Here is a 21,865-nt window from a genome sequence, read left to right as displayed (position 1 = left end):
TTCAGGATTTGTATTGTAGGCCCACTCACTTCAGTGGGAGCTTCTTTCCTGCTTAGGATTCCAATTTAGCAACCAAATCCCATTAATTGACAGTGGTAGCACTACACTGATGCAAAACCTTCTGAAAGGATTATTGTTTGCTGTTCCATTTCCCAGTTTTAAGTAGCTGGTTTCTATGGAAAACTCAACTGCCAATTTACATTTCAGGTGAGGAGCCCGCAGTCTGTGGGCCAATTTATGTCCACAAGGCCTTCCCACCCAGCCAGTGGAGGCCTCTACTGATACCCCTCCCCCTCCCTTAATCTATGTCCCCCCAAACCCGCCCTTGAAGAGGCTCAGTGTGGAATAGGCGAGATTTATGTGGAGCCAGCTCCCTGGGAGCAGCTGCTTTGACGTGCCTCAAATGCCTTGAAGGGTGGTGGTGGTGGCTGTTCCTGAAAGAGCAGCTCCCTCTTCACCACTGCAGTAGGCGTGAAGAGGGAGCTGCCCTGGCTCTGTATCTGTGTGTGTTCTGTGGATGCGTGGGAATGAAGGCTATGCATTGTAAGTGAGAGGGTGGGGAAGCCATGCCCACTTTGGGATCTGGCCATGCCTACTGCTGGCATGTGGCTCCAGGGAAGTTTCACAGGTGGCAGTCCCTACCCTTGTTTTGATCAGTTTCTCAATCTCAGCAACACTTCCCATGTTTTTGCATATACGTGTTTCTTTGTGGTTGTTGGTCTGCATTGGTTCAGTGATGCATAAATAGCTGAAGATGGTTTGGCATGAAAGGGGATATTGCAAGCATCCACATGCTTTGGGACAAAAAAGTTTAAAATATTATGAAAACAAAGATGATTTTATTCACAAATGCTGAATTATTGTGAGAATAACTGATTATCACAAAAATATTGCGAAAACGTACTTTCTGTTCATGCAAGTGCAATGGGGACTCATTGATCAATAAGTACAGTAGATTTCAGAATGGCTGCCAGAATTTTTCAGGCATATTTTGAAAGTGACAAATTGTGATATGATATTCAGCCTGAATGCTGCAGGATGTTTCCAAAGTTCAGTGTCAAGGGTAGGTAGCTCAAGCAGTGGCTTACGCTTCAACAGTAATTTACAGTATTTGAGTAAGGCAGCACTCCATGGCAAAATTCTCTTGTGCTAACCTCAACCATTCTGATGCTCTTTAAGGCCAGAAAAGCAGAAAGAAAGAAAAAAGAATACCATCCACTAGCTAACCACACCCAATAACGTTGGTGCCTATGCAGCAAATGTGCAAACTGGCAGCCATAGACAACTGATTCCTTGTTTTACATTGACAAGGCCTAGTCACAGCTCTTGTTCAAGAGCACCAATTGTGACTGTGTGTCAGGACACTTTAGATCAGAGATAATAATGAGGGGATTCCTCTCGCCACCTCCTCAGGAAGCCCCCAGTAGCTTCCAGGCCAGGGGGCAGAGCTGGGTGAGGGGAGTGGGCAGGGCCTGCTGATTAGGCCTGTTGGCCAGAGGTTGCCCTTCTCTGCTTTTGCAGAATTCTAAGGGCTCGAACTACAGAGGAAGCTATGAAGGATTGTGCTACAGAATCCCGCCCCAGGATCTCAGAGAAGCTGTTACATTCCTGTGCAAGGCCATGTAAATAGTATGAGGCCATTAATCATAAGGTTCTGAACACATTGTCAGTATGAATATTTGTACTTTGGGAATTAATGTAAGATAGACCATCTGTACCACACTTTCCCCAGGCAAATAATTTTCAGTCCTCTCACAACAGCATAAAGCCTACTGAGCCCTTGATACTTTCCCCTCCAATGTTCTCCTATGGGACTTAGAATTCTTCCCTACTCACGGTGGCTAGTCTCTTTGATGTTACACTTTAATGCAGGGGAACACTCTGTTGAATCGCTCAGGCATCTGAACATTCACTATGTACTTAGCTAGCTCCAACTCAGATACACGGTAATTCATTAGGTGTGCCTACCTTTGTGCAGAATCAGGCTGAAAGAGGGACATACTGCTGTACTACTTTCAAAATGTGTCTTTCTCTGACCTATTCCCATATAGTAGTCATTACATGTTGCATTTTCCATTCATGAATTTCAGGTGTGAAATGATGAATATGTAAAATAGCATATAGAAGTACAGCACATTCTATTTTATAGTCAGAATATCTAATTGCCTGTTATATATGTATAAATATTATGCTAATTATAAATATCAAGGCCCTAGTGAATTAAAGAACAGTTGTGCTTTCATTCCATGAGATCAATGGGAAACTGTCCCATTGATTTCAAATGACCTTCTCTGGACTAATGCCCAAACTGATGACATACCAAATAATGGCTATCAAATACATTAAGTTGAACATTAAATTACACTCACTGTCAGTAATTAGATCTGCCAAATTTCATATAACGGCTCTCATAAATAAAAGCTCATTGTATGTCAAATATTGATGTCAAAATATTTGCCAAATATTCAATATCAGCTTTTGCACAAGAGAATTTTGAGGAGGATTTCTGCTGGCAAATATATTTCAGCGCTATCACTCTGTCTCCTGGCAGTACGTCAGATGCCGCAGGCGGTTGAGAAGTAGGACATGACAATGTTATCTGTCCTTGTAGTTAGTCCATCCATCTTTTACGGCTACTACCCATTATCCTAAAGATGCTCTGTGTATCTCAATCTGTATATATTTTGTACAGCAGCCATTTTGATATACTATGGCTGCTCACAGTCTAGCTGTTTAGACCAGAATTACCATCCTTGTTCACTCACTTCTTATGGATCATCCAGTCAACATCACCTGCAGACGGTTGTTCCTCTCTCTCGCTCTCAAATATCCCCCCCCCCAACCCCCATTCTTCTTCCTGTTCCTTTTGGGAACTCACGTATACTGAAATTTAAATAGAACAGAGCAGAGCAACTCCAGCTACATGTAGATCACCTTAGTATTCAAGTTCTGCCCCTCCCTCTGCAGCTTCGCCTTCCCCACATTTCCTTCTTGCATTGAGATGCAACCACTATCACCAATGAATGCTTTGTATTTTCTTGTTACATTCCTTAGCACTCTGAGGGAAGGGTTGTGGGTGGGGGCTTCCTGTTCCACTGAGCTGGAGAGGTTTGCAAAACCACCTAGTCTCTGTGCAGTTCCCCCCTCCCTTCTCTGATTTGCATGGAGCCCTGAAGGTAGTGAGTGGTCATGCTGTTCTCCAAGGCTGCAAAGGGAAAATCTCCCTCCATTGTCTTGGAGAGACTTTGAAAGCAGTGGGACCTACAAGCTCACAATCTGAAGACATGACGTAGTAGGAAAAAGAAAAAGGGAATATATTTGTATAGGCCTGACATTTAATGAATGTCAGCATTTATATGTAAATGTTGACAGCCCTAAACAAACTGAGAAAACTCAGAGATAAACAAGAGAATGCTGACATGGCAAAATACAAAAGGTACACATATGAAACATGCCAGTTTTCTCTCTGAAGCAAATACTTGGGGAAGGAGGATTTTAAGCAGGAAAAGGGTATGGAGTAAAAGGGGTAATGCTCCTACCCCAATACCACCGCATGATCCATGGATCTCTCACATTGGATCTACTTTGACCCTGAATTTTGCATTCAAAAAAGGAAGTCTCATTCCCTCTTTGTCAAACACCCTGCCCCACTTCAACACAAGATTAAATATGGGTGGAATTTGTCTTCAATAGAAGTTCAACTGGTAGGATTTGGAAGGAGGCTGTAGTCTTTTCCCTCTTACCCCATCCCAAGTCCCAGAGACTGAGAGGATTAAAAAATAACAACTACTGCACCTAGTAGGGTTTTTTCTCTCTCCTCCAGATCTCTTGGACAAAAAATAATTTCTCCGCTTTGATAATAATCAACAGTTCGAGTGGGAATATATTTTATGTTATTTGTCATTTGTGCCAGATTTCAGGGTTAAGGCCCCAAATGGTTGTGACTTCTTACACCTATGTTGATAGGAATTGATGTCAGGCTCAACAGAGGCAATGTTCAATTATTACAGAATGTATCTTCATCAGTTCACGGGGCTGATCAATCTGGTCCTTTCCCATGGAGTCTCTCCATGATCAGTACTGCCCATATGGCCTCTCCCACTGTTGGAGGTGACTCTCCATGCAAGGTCTTCAGAAGAAGGAGGGCCCCTGACACTGCTGACAAATTGCTGGCTGGCCCGGAGAAGTCTTCTCAGGATGCTTCACCACCAGGGACCACTCCCTGCCCTGGCATAGAGCAGCATGGGGAGCCTTGGCCAGCTGAAGTCATTCCACCTGAGGACTGGGAGGTGGGCAATCCTGTTTGCCTGTTTAGGTGATTCTAGGGATGTACGAAACCCCCCTTACCTGGCTCCGCCAGGTTCCGCTGGGGGGGGGAGGTGATCCGTCCCTCCCCCCGGAATCCTGGCCAGCTGGCTCCACCAGCAGCTGGACATCCGGCCACTGGCTAGCAGGGACGCAAATGGTGGTGGCCATAGCCGCTGCCGTTTGCATCCCTGTATTCAGCCGTAATAGGCTACGAAAAGACTTACGTAGCCTATCATGTCTGGGTTTAAAAAAAAAACGCGTACGCAAATGGCGGCTGCTACAGCCGCCAACATTTGCGTTCCCTATTTTTGGTTGTCTTAGTCTACGTAAATATTTACGTAGACGAAGATGGCGAAACTAAGGGGGAACGCAAATAGCATCCACTATGCTATTTGCGTTCCCCCTTAGTTTCGCCATCTTCGTCTACATAAATATTTACGTAGACGAAGACAACCAAAAAGAGGGAACACAAATGGCGGTGGCCGTAGCCGCCACCATTTGCGTACATGTTTTTTTTTTTTAACCCAGACGTGATAGGCTATGTAAGTCTTTACGTAGCCTATCATGAATGGGGGGGGAAGGCTGCAAATGGTGGCGGCAGCGGTGGCAGCCAGTCGGAAGACCAGCCGCCGAAGCCGCTGAAGCCGCCGCCGTCTGAAACATCCGCCCCAGGTAAGTCTCGTCCCGGGGGGGATCCGCGGGGGGCGGGGGGATGGCAGGCCGTTCTGCCATGGAGTTCGGGGGGCATTCGGCCTCACCGAGATCCGTGGCAGAATTCTCTGACATCCCTCGGTGATTCCTGAAAAATATATGTGTGGCTTCTGCTGCATCAGTCAGCTGAGGCTGGACCTCCTTGAGTAGGGTTCATGGGCTGGGTATGTATGGAGCCCACCTATCCTGGATGGTGTGACCTGGTGATGGTGCTGACAGCCTTCCCCTCCTCCCTCAACATTTTCCACTCGTATCCCAACAGGGCTTCACAGTGTCATGGAAGCACTACATGGTCTGCCCCCAGGGCACTGGCTCTATATTCTGGCTCTCATGGTTGCCAGAATGGAACCTTGGATTGACCCACATCCCCCTCTCCCCATTGGTGTAATGGCCACTGCCCTGCCTACCCTGATGATGCTGTCATCCAGGTTGCTGGTTCTTGGGCAGGAAGATGTTATCTACATGGGGGAGAGGCTGATGGCCTCATTGTGGAGAGGAAGATCTGCTTGTAGTGGACAGTAAGGACACTGGTGGGGAGACTGAGACCAGCTCTGAGGGTGTGATGGGGCCAGAGGAAAGAAGTGGAAGTGGGCGGTGGTGAGGAAAAGGGGTCCCCACACTCCTGGACATGGCCCCTATGGATCAGAAGTGTGGCAGGCCGTTGCTGCTGCCCCGCACCTGGCCTCGCCACCCTCCAGGTGGGGTGAGGGCTCTGATGGAGAAGGCGTGTGCCATCCCCACTTCCCTGCAGCAGTTTCATACATCTGTGGATGGGGGCTCCGAGACCTCACATGGGTGCAGCAACCAGCTCCTGTGTGCAGCAGGCACAGTGCATGATGGGGTGGGGGCCCTCAATGCAGAGCTCGCTCACCTGCCCCCACTTCTATGTGACATGCTGTGCCTGGCTGGCCTGGCTACTGGGGTTGCTCCTGCTGAGGCAAGAGCAATCCTAAGTGTTGAGAGGCTTATCATGGCAGAAAATTCCCTCTATTGAAAATTGGCTGTGCTGGTGCAGCCCCAACAGTAACACTAGGAAAAGAAAAAGAATCCTGGCAAGGAAAAAAAAAGCCAAGCCTGCTCTGTCCCCTCAAATTACACCCCAACCAACCAGTCATGAGTTCCCATGCATAGCACGCCCACAGGCCACCCAGCAACACAGCCAGCTAATAAGCTCTCATAAGGCACCACTCATGCACCTCCTATCATCGTCACTGCGCTCTCTCTCTCTCTCTCTCTCTCTCTCACGCACACTGCCTAATTAGGTGGTCAGTTCCACCACTGAGCTTGTATCCCAAAGTGTCCATTAATTAGTGACTGCAAACTAAAATTAGGTTGAGCTGAAAGCATCACTTCCCGTGCCCTCACTCAATCCTGTTTTGACTGGAGATATTTTTTGTTTTTGTTTTTAAAGTACCCTCTCCCATGTTCTCTGCTGAACTATCTGAAGCTTGATCCTCCTATTAGGCCCTAATCCTGTGATTATGAGCATTTTAGTAGCTAAGACGGTACAGGGAGAGAACAACTCAGGATTATGATTTAATGTAGCACATCATGCCCACGTCAGAGATAGCAGTAGTGAAGACAGATTTTTTTTTCCTTGTTCAATAATCTCTGAAATGCAGCTTTTTCTGACAGAAGTATATATTACTGTATTTAACTAAATTATCCCACCAAAAGATGTGATATTGTAAGTGGAACAGCAAGGACCCTTAAAATCTCCTTTACTTGTTACTGCTTTTCCTCAATAAGCAATGTGAACTGTGTGTCCTGAATAATTTTGATGAAGATGATGGTGGTGATTATGATGATGATTTCTTCACTGGTACCTGTGCCAGGACCTTAAGATTTTCCTCTGAGGCCCTCAGGGACTTCTCAGTGACAGCACCTCAACTATGAAATGCCCTCCCAGAGAGAGCCACCTACCTTGATGTCTTTGGCACCATGTGTAGACCTTTTTATTTTTCCAGGCCTTTTAATCCACTTCATGTCTAACCGGTTGCCTTTTCACTCATTTTTAATTATGCTTTTATATTTTATTGTTGATTGCTTCATTGTATTATTTGTCAATGGCTTTTATTCTTGTTGTTCGTCCCCCTGAGAACTTGGTTATAGGATGGCATATAAATGTCTAAAGTAAATACAAATAATGTAAATAATAAAAAAAAACAATTTATATGATGCTTTAGAGTACTCAAAATGCTTTGCATATATTATTGTTATAAACCTTACCAAACCCCTGTAAGGTAGGTCAGTACATATGGCAGATTGCAGGGCTGAGACTGAGAGAGAGGCTTGCCTAAGGCCATGTTAGTGGAACCTATTTCAGTAACAAAAGCTCTTGATTATTTTTCAGTTAGATGTGTTCCAGTTACTGTACTGTGCTGGCAAATGGATTTGGCTGAAGCCTCAGCTGCCCAACTTAATATGCCTATCAAGAGAAGAGCTTGGGAACAAAAAATGCCGATTTGATTTATTGCGTTTAACAGTTCAGCACCCACATCATCCAGTGTGTGGCCGAGGCAGCAGAAACTGACAGAGTTTATTAGAGACTTTATAATCCAACAGGAAGACTTCACATTGAATTATAGCCTTGTGGGAATTGGGAAGAAGAGAAAAGTAAGAACTTGGCAGGCCACATTTTAATAAGCATAACAAAGCACACACCTGAATTTTGTTAAGAGACTAATCTATTCAGGTTTAGACACCAAAGTAGATAGGGGGCCTAAATACAACACACATTTAGAACACATCTGTGTTTGGAAACTGAAGTCTGAGTCCCACATTATAATCCTCATATGAGAGGCTGTGGAAAACTCTTCTTTGTGATGGCAGCTCCATGAGGCAGCAATCACTTATGAGAGCCTCTAACCATGGATTGCCCTGGATTGCCCTGGATTGTAGGGATGTAAGAAAGTCACTTACCTTTTCGCGGATTCTGTTCATGGTGGGGGGAGAGGTGTTCCGTCCCTCTCCCTGGAATCCTCGATGGGGGGGGAGGCGATCCAGTCCTCCCCCCTGGAATCCTCAACGGCTGGCTGTGCTCCGCGGCAGCTCTGCGGAGCAGCCGGCCAGGCCCAGGCCAGGGCTGTCCGCAGCTGGATTTCCAGCTGTGGAGGGCTCTGGGTAAAAAAAAAACACGCGTACGCAAGTGGCGGTGGCTATGGCCGCTGCCATTTGTGTTCCTTATTTTTCACCGTCTTAGTCTAAGTAAATATTTACGTAGACTAAGACGAAGAAAAGAAAGGGGAACACAAATAGTGTACTGGGCGCTATTTGCATTCCCCTTTCTTGTCTTCGTCTTAGCCTACGTAAATATTTACCTAGACTAAGACGGTGAAAAATAAGGAATGCAAATGTCGGCGGCCGTAGCTGCCGCCATTTGCGTACGCGTTTTTTTTTTTACCCAGACATGATAGGCTACGTAAGTCTTTATGTAGCCTACCATGTCTATGGGGAAAAAAGGAAAACAAACAAACAAACACAGACTGCAAATGGTGGTGGCGGCAGCCGGTTGGAAGACCAGCTGCCGCTGCCGAAGCCGCCGCCGGAGCCACTGCCATCCGAAACATCTGCCCCAGGTAAGTCCCGTCCCGGGGGGGATCCATGGGTGTGTGTGTGGCAGGCCGTTCCATGATGGATTTCGGAGGGCCGAATGCACTGGCATTCGGCCTCATCGAGATCCGTTGCAGAATTCTCTGACATCCCTACTGGATTGACACATTGAGAGCCTCCTTCCTCATGGCAGCACCAGCCTTTGCCCAGATTGTGCAGCACAAGGGCCATCAATTTGGTGATGTTTTGCAGACATTACTGCTGCCATGTGGAGCCACTGCCAGACAGAAGCATTTCCAGGGCAGGGCCAGCCCAGGATATGCTCCCTGATGAGGGCCACTTCATTGGGGATAATGGGGTAGCTGCCTCAGGCAGCTGATTGTAGGTGTCATGAACAAGCAGCACATTGCTACCTTTTAATTTATTATTATTCTATTCCCAGGGAGATGCACTTGTGGAATTTTTTGCTTCAGGTGCCAAAATAACTTGGCCATCCTGAGGTACTTTGTATCTTGACTGGGGTGATGGGGAGGGGCCATTTGCTGTTCTGCTTCTGACAGCAAAATGTCTTGTGGGGAGCCTACATGACCCAGTGTGGTTTAGTGGGTAGAGTGTTGGACTGGGAGTTGGGAGGCCCAGGTTCTAGTCCCCACCTGGCCATGAAGCTGACTGGGTGACTTTCAGCCAGTCACAGACTCTCCACCTAACTTACCTCACAGGGTTGTTGTTGTGAGGATAAAATGGAGAGGAGGATTATATACACCACCTTGGGTTCCCTAAGGAGGAAAATAGGCTGTATATAAATGTAATGAACAAATACATACATGGAAACGGAATGAGAAGCATTATCTGGATTTTCATGAAATCGCTTTTAGTCTGTCCCAGGCACACGAAGCAAAAAATGTGGAGCAAACAAAACCTTAAAACCCACTTCTCACAGGTCAAACTGCACTTTAATCCGCCTTACTTTGCGGTTGGATGGGCGGAGTCCTGCTAGCAGAAGTGAAGTCATAGACCCCATAGATGCTGCTCAGCCCGCGAGAGAGGCTTGCTCCCGCCCCTCTCCGTGCTCCACTGAGCAGGGAAGTTTAAAGGAAGAGATGAGACATGTCGGATAGTTCACCCTGCATAGGGATGTACGAAAGTCACTTACTGTTTCGTGGATCTGCTTCGCGGTGGGGGTGGAGGCGCTCCGTCCCTCCCCCCAGAATCCTCCACGGGGGGGAGGTGCTTCATCCCTCCCCTCGGAATTCTGCCTGGCCAGCTCCGCTCCGTGGGGATTCTGCGGAGCTGCCAGCCGGCTCCTCTCACAGCCGGACATCCGGCCGCTGGGCGGCAGGGATGAAAATGGCGGCGGCTGTAGCCGCCGCTGTTTGTGTCCCTGTACTTAACCATGATAGGCTACGTAAATATTTACGTAGCCTATCACGGCAAAGTAAAAAAAAACACGTACGCAAATAAATGGCTGCCGTAGACGCTGCCATTTGCGTTCCCTATTTTTTGCCATTCTAGCCTACGTAAATATTTAGAACGGCTAAAAATAGCGAATGCAAATGGCGGCTGCCATAGCCACCGCCATTTGTGTACACTGCGCCCAGCTGCAGCCGGCCAGGAGACCAGCCACCCCCACCGCCGCTGCCGCTGCCACTGCCGCCGCCACAACTGCTGCCCTCGCTGCCGCACCTGCCGCCCCCACCGCCGCACCTTCCGCCGCCTCCACACCTTCCACCGCTGCCGCCCCCGCTGTCGCCACACCTGCCGCCCCTGCCGCTGTCCCTGCCGCCTCCGCCCCTGCCACCCCCGCCGCCGCATCTGCCGCCGCCGCCCCTGCTGCCACCCCTGCCACCCCCGCTGCCCCTGCCGCCACACCTGCCACCCCCGCTGCTCCCGCCCCCGCCGTCATCGCACCGTCTGCCGCCCCGCCGCCACACCTTCTACCGCCACTGCTGTGCCACCACCACAGCACTGATGCTGCCGCTCCCGCCACCACATCCGCCCCAGGTAAGTGCCGTCCCGGGGGGTTCTGCGGGGTGGGCGGAGGGGCAGGAGGCCATTCCGCCACGGATTCCGGGGGGCTGAATGCCAGTGCATTCGGCCTCACTGGAATCCGTGGTGAAATTCTCCGCCATCCCTAACCCTGCACTTCTCCCCCTCGCATCCACCAACTGTCAACCAGCAATACTGAAGGCCAGGGACAGACTGATGGGTAGGCAGACAAGAGGCACCTGGGTCCTGCATGGAGGGAAAGGGCTGGAATTGCTTCCTTCTGCTAGCACTCTGGAGTGAGCTGCGGTAGTGCTTCCCCAACCAGAACTAAGCCTCCTCCCCCTCCCCACAAACACACAGGAAAATCACATAGAAGGGACTATTCTGAAAGGGAGACATGAATGAATCAGCAGCTGCTGTCTGCTGCATTACTCTGAAGGGGTGACCCAGCACGATTCCATGATTGCAGAGGTTTGTTCCCAGCCCTGTAGATGCTCCCTTGCTGTACTGGCTGCCCTTTCTCCTACCCTTCTCAGTATTTCTTAGTTGTAGATGTATTGTGCAACTGCAAAGTTGTAGGTGTATCACAACTGCAAAATACCGAGGCTGGCCACCCTTTCTCCTTCCCTTCTGGGTATTCCTTAGTTGTAAATTCTCGGAGTAATGTACGTGACTGTGAAATAGTGCAGCTACAGGCTCCTGCTACTGGCTGCCCTTTCTCCTTCAGGTCTGTGTATTCTTTATTGTGCACGACATATGAATGGGCTACTCCACTATTGTGATTGAAACAGTGCTACTGCTGTTATGAATGGGAAAAGGAGACTACTTATTGTGAAGGTAGCCCTACTGCAAATGGGGAAAAAGAAGGAATGGGGTGGGGGATGGACAGCCTGTGACACTTGCAGGTCACAGGCAGGTCACAGAGGCATGCCCAGGATTTAATGCGGGGGGATAGAGCACATTGCCACAGAACGGCTCCAGAGCCACATTTAAGAAAAACAATGGAGTAAAAAGACTCTCTGAAAATGTGCATTTTCAGGATGGATGCTGCAGGATGGTGGTGGATTGGCAGCAGCATCATCTGTCGCAAACGACCCCAATGAACTCTACCACCACATTAAATCAGCCGTGTAGATTGGCCCTTGGGCTCTTACATCAGGACTATAATATGAGAATTAGCCCTGAGCCATTTATTCAAATGTCGTGTTTATAATTCACAGAGCCTTGTTCACAATTCACAAAATTCCCCTGACACATTTTGAGTTGGTCACTTTTCTTCACACTGAATTACACCTTGGTCCAGTTAGCCCCTAACTGACAACAGACCGGGAGGGATCTTCACGAAAATGGAATGAGAAGTATTACCTGGATTTTCATGGAATTGGCTTTGGTCTGTCAGGGACACATGAAGCAAGAAAAGCCTTACCTTACCTTAAAAATGTACCATGCCTTAAAAATCCACTTTTTGTGGTTCACACTGCACTTGAAAGAAACATACTTCTGGGTTGGGTGAGGGGAGTAGAACTGAATGTCATCAACCAGGCAGGTGCTGCTCAACCAATGAGGCTTGTTTCCTGCCCCTGTCCAGGCTCCCCCAGCTACCACTTTATTATCCCCAACAGCATCTGAAGGCTCCCCATGACAGCAACCCACCAGCGCCTCCCCCCCACCGCGAAAAGCTTCGAGGACAGGTAAGTGACTTTCGTCCACCCCTAGCATGATCTCGAGGCTTTGGTCCATTGCCTTAGGATGTAACTCATTCACAGCTTCCATATAGAGATCCTGTGCATTGAAATGGGGGCTGGTTTTGCTCTCTTTCCCACAACAGACCCATTACTGTCTTGTCAGAAGTAACTCCCACTGTGGTCAATGAGGTCCTCTGGGTTAAAATGGGGGCTACTTTCCCTCTTTGTGTCCCCCCATTTCCCAGCACAATCATATGTGTGTCTACTCAGAAGTAACTCTCATTGTGCTCAATGAGGCTTGCTCCTGAAATGCAAATAGCGTTGCCCTTATTTTCGCCGTAGTCTATGTAATCTTTACGTAGACTACAGCGACCAAATAAGGAATGTGAATGGCGGCTCCCTATGGGGGCCGCCATTAGCCGTATGTGCTTTTTTTTTTTTTAAGTCACCCGTGATAGGCTACGTGACGATTTACGTAGCCTATCACGGCTGACTTTGCAAATCTAGCCGTGATAGGCTACGTTAATCATCACGTAGCCTATCACAGGGGCATTTTTTTTTTTTTTTAGTTTTATTGGAATGGCGGCGGTGGCAGCCGGTTGAAAAATTGGCTGCCGCCCCCGCCCCTGACGAAGACCCGACGAACCGCCGCCGGGACCCGCCGCCGGGAGGGACATTCGGGAAAGGTAAGTCCCGTCCCAGGGGGGGGAGTGCGGGGGGTGGGGGGTGCGGAGAATTTCTCCCCGAAACTTGTTCGGGGGGCTGAACACATTGGCGCTCGAACCCCCGAAGTTTTGGGGAGAAATTCTCCGCCAACCTTACATGTGGGGCTGTTGAGAGGCCAAACAGCAAGATGTTGAACTGGAACAGTTCCGCTCCGATCGCAAAGCAGAGGAACTTTCTGTGTGAGAGTTCTATGGCTAAGTGGAAGTACACGTCTTCGAGATCGATTGTGGCGAACCAAGAGCCCTTACCTGGGAGTGGGAGAATTGTGGCTAGAGTTGTCATCCTGAACTTCTTGGGGGTGACAAACTTGTTCAGGTCACGAAGGTTGAGAATGGGCCGAAGGCCTCCATCCCATTTCCGTACCATGAAGTACTTGGAGAAGAACCCCTCTGTACTGATGTTTGGGTGAACACGTTGAATGGCACCCTTTTGTAAGACAGATTGAGTTTCTTTGTGGAGGACTTCTGAAACTGGGGTGACCTGAACTGGACCCAAAGGTGGGGTGTGTTGAATTCTATTCTGTATCCATGATGGACAATAGCTAGCGCCCAGTTGTCTGATGTCACTCTTGCCCACGCTGGGTAATATTGGCTCAGGAGGTCTCCAAAAGGTGGATTGTAATTGTCAGTGTGGAGGGGAATGGAGCTGAAGCCAAAGATGACGTTTAGAGAATCCCTCACCCTTCACCTTTTGTTGGAACCTGGGGAAGGAGTAGCTTTTTCTCTGCTGGTACTGCTGCTGTGGGAATTTGGGTGTCGAGTCCCTAGATGGCTGAAGTGGATAGGTCTGGTTTCGATACCAGCGACGCTGATGGTATGGAGGATGCTGCTGCTGCTGTTGTTGCTGGGCTTGACCGATGCCCATCTTATGAGCAGTCATTCTGGCTTTCTGCATGGAGTCCATCTGGTCATCTGTGTTGGCGTTGAATAAACTCACCATTGAAGGGTAGATTTTCTATCTGTGAGTGGGCTTCTGGAATTAGGCCTGCAGAGTGGAGCCAGGCATGCTGCCTTAGGGCAATGGATCCCATCATGCTCTTAGCATTTCAGTCCACTTGATGATGGGCAGTGTTGATTTGTTGAAGAGAGAGCTTGGATGCCTCAGCATGCATGAAAAAATTCTAGCTAAGTTGCATTGATCCTCGGGGAGGTATGCAATGAGGGAGTCCATTTTCTCCCAGAGGAAGAGCTGATACCTGGCCATCATCGCCTGGTAGTTGGAAATTCTAAGCCCCAATGTCACTGAGGAGTAGAGGCAACATCCAACGATATCAAGTTTGCAATCTCCTTATCCACAGGCGAGGCATTTGTCTTCTGTGAGCGACCTTGGGCAGACTCCACAATTATGGAGTTCGGTTTCAGATGTGAGAAGAGGAAAGACGTGTCCGTCTCTTGAACCTGTACATCGATTCCAGCCTCATGGATGTCAGGGTCAAGGACGAAGGTGCTTTCCACATCCGTTGGACTGCACTCAGCAGGGCTGGAAGAAAAGGGATGGCCACTGGTGTGGACAAGTCCGTTGCAACAGCATCGAATACCGGGTCGTGAATCTGCTGGGGAGGTTGTTGGACTTCGATGCCCAATGATTGCGCCATCCTCAGCACTTGTTCAGAAGCGGCCCGCGTCTTCAGGAGGCGAGGCTCTATCTCATGTCTCGACAACATCGTCCAGTGATGAGAGAGATGGAGGGACCGAGGAACATGAGGAGGAGTCGGACTGGCGGTCCTCCCCAGACTCCTGCGATTGAGTAGGTCGCTGAACCACAGTGGAGGCATGAGGTGGAAGAGGAGGTGGCGGGGCTCGATGGTCCTGACTGGTTTGGTGTATTGCTAGGGACATGGAATGCCTTGGTACCAGAGGAGGAGGGCAGAAAACGTCCTGGGTGTTGAAGCCGGAACATTGTCCAGACTGAAAAGGAGCATGCGATGGCAAAGTAGCTCCTAGGTAGCGGGAGCAATCGAGGAAGAGACCGCAGTCCCTATGGAGTGTCCAATCGCATCCGAATGCTGTTGGTGGGGGGAGATAACGGGGCCAAAAAACGGTCCCAATCTTGGGATGGAGAACATGAGCAATCACGGTCGTATTGTCCCATCCAGTGATCCCGGTGGTATCGATCCGGAGATCGGTATCAAGAAGGCTGTCGAGGGGAAAGTGTGGGTCGATACAGAGGTGACTGGATGTTATAATGACACTCTGTTGCAGACCTGGATCTCCGTCCCGTGGCTGTCTGAGTTGGATAGGGTGGTGAGGTTGGTGTATCCCTCAACTCACCCTCCAAGACCATAGAGGCCAGTTCCAGAGTAGTCGTGTGTGTGGTGGGCACAATACGAATAGGAGAATCCAGTAAAGGAGGAGGAGGTGGGAGATCCCGCTTCTTTTCCTGTTGTTGGAGGATTTTTTTTTCCTCTTCTTTTTCAGTGCATCTGCCACTGGTTTAGGGCATTTTGCCTGTTTTGAGAGCTTTTTTGCCACTGAAATGGCCAAACTCTTTCCCGGAGTAGGTGGATCTACTAGGGATGTCAGAGAATTCCGTGACGGATCTCAGTGAGGCCGAATGCCAGTGCATTCGGCCCCCCCCGAAATCCATCGTGGAACGGCCTGCCACCCCCTGCCCCCCGCGGATCCCCCCTGGGATGAGACTTACCTGGGGCAGATGTTTCGGATGGCAGCGGCTCCAGCGGCGGCTTTGGCGGTGGCGGCGGTGGCTGGTCTTCTGACTGGCTGCCGCCGCCGCCATTTGCAGTCTGTGTTTTTTTCTCTTTTTTTCCCATAGACGTGATAGGCTATGTAAAGACTTACGTAGCCTATCACATCTGGGTAAAAAAAAACAAAAAAACTCATTTGCATTCCTTATTTTTTCGCCGTCTTAGTCTACGTAAATATTTACGTAGACTAAGATGAAGACAAGAAAGGGGAATGCAAATAGCGCCCAGTACACTATTTGCATTCCCCTTTCTTTTGCGTACCCTTTCTTTTGCCATTTGCGTATGTGTTTTTTTTTTACCCAGAGCCCTCCACGGCAGGAAATCCAGCTGCGGACGGCCCTGGCCTGGGCCTGGCCGGCTGCTCCGCGGAGCTGCCGCAGAGCACAGCCAGCCATTGAGGATTCCGGGGGGGAGGACCGGATAACCTCCCCCCCCATCGAGGATTCCGCGGGGAGGGACGGAACGCCTCCCCCCCCCATGAACAGAATCTCCAAAAAGGTAAGTGACTTTCGTACATCCCTAGGATCTACTCACACCGGTTCAGTGGTGGGCAAGTTGGGCGGGAAGATTGGGTCTCAATGACCGCTTCTGTACTTGTAAAAGGGGCCACGGAGGGCTGGTCCCTGGGTGTTTGTGCCTTAGGCATGTCGATCGCCTGAAGGGCCTGTTGCCACAGAATCGCTTTTAGTTGATCAGACCTGTTCTTGCGAGCCTGTTTTGATAACCATTCCAATGGTGGCAAGTTTCAACCTTGTGGGATTCCCCCTAACAAAGAAGACATAAGGAGTGGCTGTCCGAAGGGGGCACCTTGCTACCACAGGCCGTGCACCTACTAAACGGAGGCTTTGGGGCCATAGGCCGAGGAAGAAAAAACACGTTGCCACTGAGGCGAACGACGCTCCCCAACACCACCGACAATCTCTCTCTCTCTCTCTCTCCTAGGGATGGGGGAGAATTTCTCCCTGAAACTTCGGGGGCCAAGTGCCAACGTGTTCGGCCCCCCGAAGTAGTTTCGGGGAGAAATTCTCCGCACCCCCTGCCCCCCGCGACGGGACTTACCTTTCCCAAATGTCCCTCCCGGCGGCGGGTCCCGGCGGTGGTTCGTCAGGTCTTCGACAGGGGCAGAGGCGGCAGCCGGTCTTTCGACTGGCTGCCGCCGCCGCCATTCCAATAAAAGTAAAAAAACAAAAAACGCCCCCGTGATAGGCTACGTGCAATTAACGTAGCCTATCACGGCTAGATCTGCAAAGTCAGCCGTGATAGGCTACGTAAATTGTCACGTAGCCTATCACGGGTGACTTAAAAAAAAAAAAAGCATGTACGGCTAATGGCGGCCCCCATAGGGAGCTGCCATTCTTGTTCCTTATTTGGTCGCTGTAGTCTACGTAAAGATTACGTAGACTACAGCGAAAATAAGGGCAACGCAAATAGCGTTGCCCTTATTTTCGCCGTAGTCTACGTAAAGATTTACGTAGACTACAGTGACCAAATAAGGAACGCGAATGGCGGCTCCCTATGGGGGCCGCCATTTGCGTACGCGCTTTTTTTTTTTTAAGTCACCCGTGATAGGCTACGTGACAATTAACGTAGCCTATCACGGCTGACTTTGCAGATCTAGCCGTGATAGGCTACGTTAATCGTCACGTAGCCTATCACGGGGGCGTTTTTTTAAAACTTTTTATTTCACGGCCGGGTGAGGCGAGGCGCCTCCCCCCCGGCCTGAATTTCGGCCGGGCAAGGGGGAAGCCTCCCCCCCCGGCCTAAACTTCGGGGGGAGCAGCGAAGTGCCTTCCCCCCACCGCAAAGCAAGCTGTGAGACCAGGTAAGTAGCTTTTGTGCACCCCTACTCTCTCCCCACTCTCTCTCACTCTCTCTTATTTTGAAGATAAAGAAGAAAAATAAGATGAAGGAAGAAATGAGGTTTAGATAAGATAAGATAAGATAGAAATACAGTGTGACAGAATGTCGAAAGAAGTTCCCCACGAAGTAACACTAAGGTGGTTGAAAAGGAACTGATGGGAAGGCGGGAACCCACACTATATATGCCAGAGACAGTGGGGGAGGGGTTCCCGCCAAAAATCTATGCAGCTTGGAAGTTTCCTGAATGAGTCTCCATGCAGGCACAGAGCCCATATGTGTGATGCACAGAGACCACGAAGAAGAACGAGAAGTGCCAAGGAGCCATCCTGTGTAGGGATGGGTGAAAAAGTCATTCTATCTGAATTTTTATTTGAATCCACTAGATTTGCATCTCCCAAACCAAAAAATGAATTGGAACACAGTCGCCACTGAAATTTGCACTTTTCCAGACTTCGTGATACAGTTCTCCACTCAAAAAAAAATGCACACATTGGGGGAAATGTGCACAAAAATTCATACACATGGGAAAATGTGCACAAAAATGCACCCCAGTGAATATTATGCACACAAATGCATTATAACAGGGAAAATAGCATGCAAAAATGCATACTTTGGGTTGGATCCAGGATCTGCCTTCCACTGATAGAAGGTCTCTGCTCATAGAAGGTGCCTCCACCTGATTTTCAGGGATCCCCTCCCCTCCCCTCACACCCCAACTCACCCCATTCAGCAGGAACCCTGAACTTCTGTGTAGCACTTTCAGGGTGCTCAAGGAGCTGCCATGTGGGGAAGGGGCAGGGAAATCCACTTCCACCAGTCCAGTTACATGCAACATATATACAAAAATGTATACAAAAATACATACATTGAGGGAAAGTGTCACACTATCTGATTTGGAAACCCCATCACTAATCCCAAGTGTGTGTTTGGTGGTGGTGGTGGTGGTGGTGGTGCTAGCTGTGCTTATTTAGTAGTAAGAAATACACACCTATTCTGGGACACTCATATTTACTTGTTCTAGATGTTACATGTTTCAGTAGTGATCAGCTGTAGGAGTAAGAACATGTTCTGGGATTGAGGCTTGATGAGCCTTAAATTACATTAAACTCTCATGCCAGAGAGTTGCAGGGCTGATGCATAATACTGGATAGCAGGCTAGATGATGCATACCACAGATTCTTGAACTCAGCAATGAACTGTTGTAAAGATTGTTATGGGTTTCCTATCAGGTTTCTGTGACTAGGATATCATAGTGGGCTGCCAACTTAAGGCAATGCCTGGCCAGAGTATTGGGCTTGACAAAGAAGTGTTAATAGCTCAGGTGATGTGATGTCCATCAGTGGGAGCTCATTCTTAGAAGATTGCTTCTTGATAGAGGGCCACCCTTGACCATTCCAAATTGGGGGGGGGGGAGACAATCAGAGAATGTGTTGTGTGTTGGTGAAAAGGAAAGAAAGAGTTGGACTGAAGTTTTTTTTAAAGAGAAACACAGAGAAAGAGAGAGCTGAGTTTTTGAGGCTCTTTAAGCTCATTGGTACACAGTGGTGTCTCTTTCTGGAGATCAGATGTGGGGCAGTGGATCTGGCTGGCTGTTGAAGTGTTTAAAGATATGCTCAACCTGTATAATAGTAAATATAAACAAATATTACAAAATGCTGTAAGTCTCCAATGACCTCTTTTCAAAGGAAGGCAACCTAGGTAAGTGCTGCATCCACGGAACTCCACAATGCTCAGGAAATAATACTAGAAGTATCATGTTGGATCCAGATTATGTTAGTTGAACTTAGTTCTCATTGATGTCAACAGATGTCCAGTGTATGTCAACGGGACTGAAGTTCAACTAATTTAGTCTGGATCCAAGCCATCATCTTTTAATGGTTACCACAATCAATCCAGTTTATGTAGCAATGCAATATTCAGTATCTCAGAATAATGTTTTTCTTCAACATGCATCTGAAGAATTGGGCTCCATCCACAAAAGCTTATACCACAAGAAATCTCACATTCTTTAAAGTGCTGCAGGACTTATAAGAACAACCATGCTGAATCAGACAATGGCCTATCTAGTCTAGAATTCTGTTCACACAGTGGCCAGCCTCTAGGACATGAGTGCAATAGCACCCTCCCACTCATGTTCTGCAGCAACTGATATGCACAGGCATATTGCCTCCAAAACTGGAGGTAGCATATAACCATAATTACTAATAGCCTTTGATAGCTTTATCCTCCATGAATTTGTCTGATCTCCTTTTAAAGTCAACCAAATTGCAGGCCATCACTGCATCATGTGGTAGCTAATAGTTAATTTAATTATACATTGTGTAAAGAGGTACTTCCTTCTATCTGTCCCAAATCCCCCACCATTCAGCTTCACGGGATGACCTGGGTTCCAGTATTATGAGAGAGGGAGAAAAACGTCTCTCTACTTTCACCACATGATGTGTACTCCTGTACACCTCTATCATGTCCCCCCCACACTTGTCTTTTTTCTAAGCTAAATAGTCCCAGACATTGTTACTTTTTCTCATAGGGGAGTTGCTCCAACCCCTTGATAATTTTGGTTGCTCTTTTCTTCACCTTTTCCAACTCTACAATATCCTTTTTTGAGGTACAGTGACCAGAACAGTCCACAATATTCCAAGTGTGGTTGCACCTTAGATTTGTATAAGGGCAGTATGATATTGGCAGTTTTATTTTCAGTTCCTTTCCTAATTATGCCCAATATGGAATCTGCCTTTTTAACAGCAGCTGCACACTGGGGCCCTGTTTCCATGACAACAGAAGGAGAATGGAGGAGTGGCTCACCTGCATTTTTGTAGGAGCCGCCTTTGGTCCGGGCAGGGCTCCATGAGGGTGTACATTGCACCATTTTAGGTGGCTTCACATAACTTACTTCCAGGTGCGTGTGTGGGGGGGGGGTTTGGAGTGAACGTCATCTAAGTGGCAGGGGCTGCTCAACCAATAAGGGAGGCTTCCCCTCCCCTCCAGGCTCTGTAAGGGAGGTGTGAAGTAGTTACTTCCCCTTGTGCACATTTGTAAGACAAGCCTCCCAACGAGTCCCAAGCCTCATTGAACACAATGGGTGTTACTTCTGAGTAGACACACATATACTTGTTCTGGGAAAGAACACAGGGATGGGAAACCAGCCTCCTTTCTAACCAAACTGATACTGGACAGGATCTCTATAATGAAGCTGTGAATTAGTTACTTCCTAAGGCAATAAAGCAAACAATGGAGTATCAGAGCCTCGAAATCACACACTTAGGGAATTGGGCTTTAAACTGCCATTTCAATTGAGGGGGATCTCTGTAAGTACTGATGTGGGCATTCAGAGGGCAAGCTACTTCTGAGTAGAAACTAACTGGTTTGTGCAGGGAGGGGAAACACACAGGAAACACCCCTTGACCTAGTCATGGTGAAAGGCACACCCCTGGGCAGGGCTAGCATACTAGGGATGTATGAAACCACTTACCTGTTTCGTAAGTGGCATCTGCGGTGGGGGGGGAGACGTTCCGTCCCTCCCCCCAGAATCCTTCCCAGCTGGATCCGCTCTGCGGCGACTCCACGGAGCCACCAGCTGGGTGCATCCACAGCTGGACATCTGGCTGCGGCAGGTCTGCGAACACAAATGGCGGCTGGCGTAGCAGCTGCCATTTGCGACCCTTCGCTGAGCTGTGATAGGCTACGTAAATATTTACGTAGCTTATCACGGCTCAGCGAAGGGATGCAAATTTGCGGCCGCAGCCCGGCAGCAGCCAGAGCTGCCGCCGCCGGAGCTGCTGCTGGAGCCACAGCCAGATAGGCTCCGTTTCGCGGGACTTTCGCGGGGTGGTGGGGCGGGTTGCTCCATTCTGCCATGGATTCTGGGGGGCTGAATTCACTGGAATTCAGCCTCCCTGGGATCTGTGGAGGAATTCTCTGACATCCTTATAGCATACCCAAGGTAAATGCAGGGGTTGGGGCACACAGCACATCCCCAAGATTCCTTTCTTGGTCAATCACTGCCATCTTGGATCCTATTAGCATATATGTGATGTTGTGTTTAGTTTTTTTGTTTTTGCTCAAATGTGCATAATTTTATACATGCTTACATTTACCCACATTTGCCAATTTAATGCCCTCTCCCAGTTTGGAGAGATTCTTTTGGAGCTCTTTGCAATTCCTTTTTGTTTTAACCACCCTTTTGTTTTAATTTAGTGTCATCAGCAAGCAAGGTGACTTCACTGCTCACTTCTAGGGATGTCAGAGAATTCCGCGACGGATCTCGGTGAGGCTGAATGCCCGTGCATTCGGCCCCCTGAAATCCATCGTGGAACGAAGCCCCTGCCCCCCC

At 48.7% G+C, this 21,865-nt stretch overlaps 1 protein-coding gene across 2 annotated transcripts in view; it reads right to left on the bottom strand.

Annotated features, from left to right (window-relative positions):
• Nucleotides 1-2,998, bottom strand: part of PCBP3 (poly(rC) binding protein 3) — a 111,845-nt gene extending 108,847 nt beyond the window's left edge. The window contains exon 1 of one of the 2 annotated variants that reach the window (XM_084820339.1): nucleotides 2,935-2,998. The gene's annotated coding sequence lies outside the window, so the exon portion shown is untranslated. Of the gene's footprint in view, nucleotides 1-1,685; nucleotides 1,735-2,934 lie in introns of those variants that run through there. The other variant, XM_084820330.1, reaches the window with a different exon arrangement.
• Between the last annotated feature and the right edge of the window lie 18,867 nt (nucleotides 2,999-21,865).

This window comes from Heloderma suspectum, chromosome 1 (genome assembly GCF_057233095.1).
Source record: "Heloderma suspectum isolate Gila_16-S chromosome 1, 16-S_ref, whole genome shotgun sequence".
Lineage (NCBI taxonomy): Eukaryota > Metazoa > Chordata > Lepidosauria > Squamata > Helodermatidae > Heloderma > Heloderma suspectum.
This window is presented reverse-complemented; position numbering and strand designations above follow the sequence as displayed.